Source organism: Brachyistius frenatus, unplaced genomic scaffold (genome assembly GCF_029030835.1).
Source record: "Brachyistius frenatus isolate BFR_SWC_R1_liver_20210118 unplaced genomic scaffold, ASM2903083v1 Contig_109, whole genome shotgun sequence".
Classification (NCBI taxonomy): Eukaryota; Metazoa; Chordata; class Actinopteri; family Embiotocidae; genus Brachyistius; species Brachyistius frenatus.
This window is the reverse complement of record NW_027210708.1, coordinates 781,092-783,803: the sequence shown is the minus strand read 5'-3', so window position 1 is coordinate 783,803 and position 2,712 is coordinate 781,092.

Here is a 2,712-nt window from a genome sequence, read left to right as displayed (position 1 = left end):
TTGAATGTATAGTCAAATGGACATGTGCTCTATTGATGGGCAGTGATATTAGAAGCCATTTAACTCACAGTGCTGCTTTTAGCCTGCATTATCTGTTCGACTTCTTCGACCGGGTCTAAGATTAGTGTGCTCTTCGTCTGTAAAATATGTCGCTCTGCCAGTACATTAGTCCATGTTTGTGATTGGTAATATCATGCAAACATCGCGCATGTTATGCAAATACATCCACAGCTGGCTTGACTTGTCAAGTAAATTATTGCATCGATGTGTTTATCGTGATAATGTTTGTTAGGTTTAGTTAAGCCAGACAACAAAAAGATATCCTGGGTAAGTTGAACCTGCTTCGTACTACAGGTCTCAGGAGGCATCAACAACTGCAGGTCCTCCAACTTATTGGTAACTGAATTCAGAATTAAATTTATGTCGTTCTTCAGGATATGTAAAGTAAATATTTTCCCGTGCTGAGAGAGGAAAAGTCAAAGCCATAAAGACTTCCATAAAACATGAGCACATCAATGAAGCAATCAATGGTTCACCAGCAGCAACGTCTGCAGTTTACCAATAATACGTACACCTCCTTGTGGAAGTAAAGGCAACAAGCAGGCCGTCTTCATGATAAAAGCACAAAGATGGCCAGCGGTGCCGGCTATAAACACTGAAGCACCATGGGATAACAGTCGGTGTTAAGGGTGCTACCCATGTTCATAAAGTTTATTCATAGGCTGTTTTAATGTTGTTTTACGTGATGTAAAGGGACATTGAGGGTTTTGAAAAGCTGCTTTAAATAGAATGTATTATTACAACTCTTGCCTTGTATGGTTGAGTTTCTAATCCCTGAATCAGTGAAGTGCTCTCGGGGTTCATACAGCTTTTCAACAGCGAAATTAAAGAAGAATTCCTTCATTCCCACAGCAACCGATGTATTAATCATATATTTTACCAGATATTAATTTCGGTTGCATGTTTTGATTATGAATATTTAAAGGGAAGACTCATCTAGCCAATGAGTGAACTATGAATTTTCTTTAACATTTAATGGTGTCAAAGAACAGAGCCTTTGAATCACTTAAAAACCGCCTCCTTTCTGCAGGATGCTGTTCTTTCTCCGGCTCCTCTCGGAGGCCGTTGTCTATATTTTTGTTGTCATTAAAATGACAGCCAGACAGGTTGCTATTAAAGCGATAACCGAATCCACCCATTCTCTAGAAGCCGATTAGCTGGTACAACAATCAGCTACATGATGATATTAATATAAATTCATACCTGCTTCATGCAGTCACAGACCTCCTGAAATCTCACTTTGGCAGACCGGGATCAGTTCATCTCGGAGATGAAGTGGTTAATCCCTGAAGAGGACAAGCCAACATTGTTTTAAGAAAATATAACCTTTTAAATTAAAATGACAAATCGGGATTACGAAACACTGCAAACATTTATAAAATAACAATCAGAATAGGCTGAAAGTAAAAACAAAAGTAAAACAGATTTAAACATACGTCACACTGAGCAAAACAATTGAGGATGACTCCAGGCCATTAAAAAAAAGAAACCTGGTCATATCACGTAATATTAATTGTAAACATTTTAAAGTTTTCAAGTCCCAATTTGACTTGTTGCTTGTCAAACATAAAATAATAGGAACCATTAAGTGCAATAATACCTTTGATTCGTACCAATTGTTGACATCCACAAAGGTCTCTGGTTGCGTGTTAACTATAAAATAATAATAATAATAATAATTAATTATAAATTCATTACAATCTATTTTCTTACTTAAGTAGAAATGTTATCAGATTAATCAAATTTGAAAGCAGGCGTGAGAACTGAATGATCAAGTGACTTCATTGTAGTTGAGATTTGAGTTGAGAAGTTAGTTTTACGCAAAATGTAAATGAGGGCAAAAAGAAAATAACTGACTAGGCATAAACCTCGGGGGAAGACACCTGATTGACGCTGCATAAGAAAAAAGCTTTTCTGAAAAGGTGCTGTACACATCACTAAATTAAATGTTTCACTTCAGAAGGCTAAAGAGGCAGTACAGGCCCTATCGGCTGCGTCTGATTGGCCGAGAGTTTGAGGCAGGAAGGACTAAAGCATTACTGGCGACCTTGTGGCACCATCTCGGGCTATATTGCAACATCGAGGAGATCATAGGACGGCACACCAATACATAAAACAGGCCAAAAGGCAAGGTAAACACAAATCGACATCTCAAAGCATGGCTGGCAAAACAACAAAAAAGTCAACCTCACCTTTGGTTACCATTTAAAGACGGCTCTAATCCGTCTCGGCACACTTCAGGCAACACATGCAGCGCTCCGCAGAAACCAGATATTATCACAGGAAAAATGGGAAGCTGCAGCCTCACTGATGTTCTGCTTTAATTCGACATGAAAGTCAAGTTTGTAGGGAGTCTGGTGCACATCTGAGCAGAAACCCAAGGTGATGGAGGGCATTGTGTGCTGACTCTTGAATAAATCCCCCAAACAAAATGCAACTTTGTCACAAAAGAAAAAGTCTACACGTTTAGTTTGCTATAAATTGATACAAATTAGGATCAGGTGCTGCAGATTAACAGGTTTCTACATACTTCAATTAATACAAAATAGACTAGACAGAGTGCACAGTATCCATTGTAAAGACAATACCTTATGTACAAACATCTTTATTATCACACCCCCCCCCCCCCCCCAAAAAAAAAAAAAAAAAAAA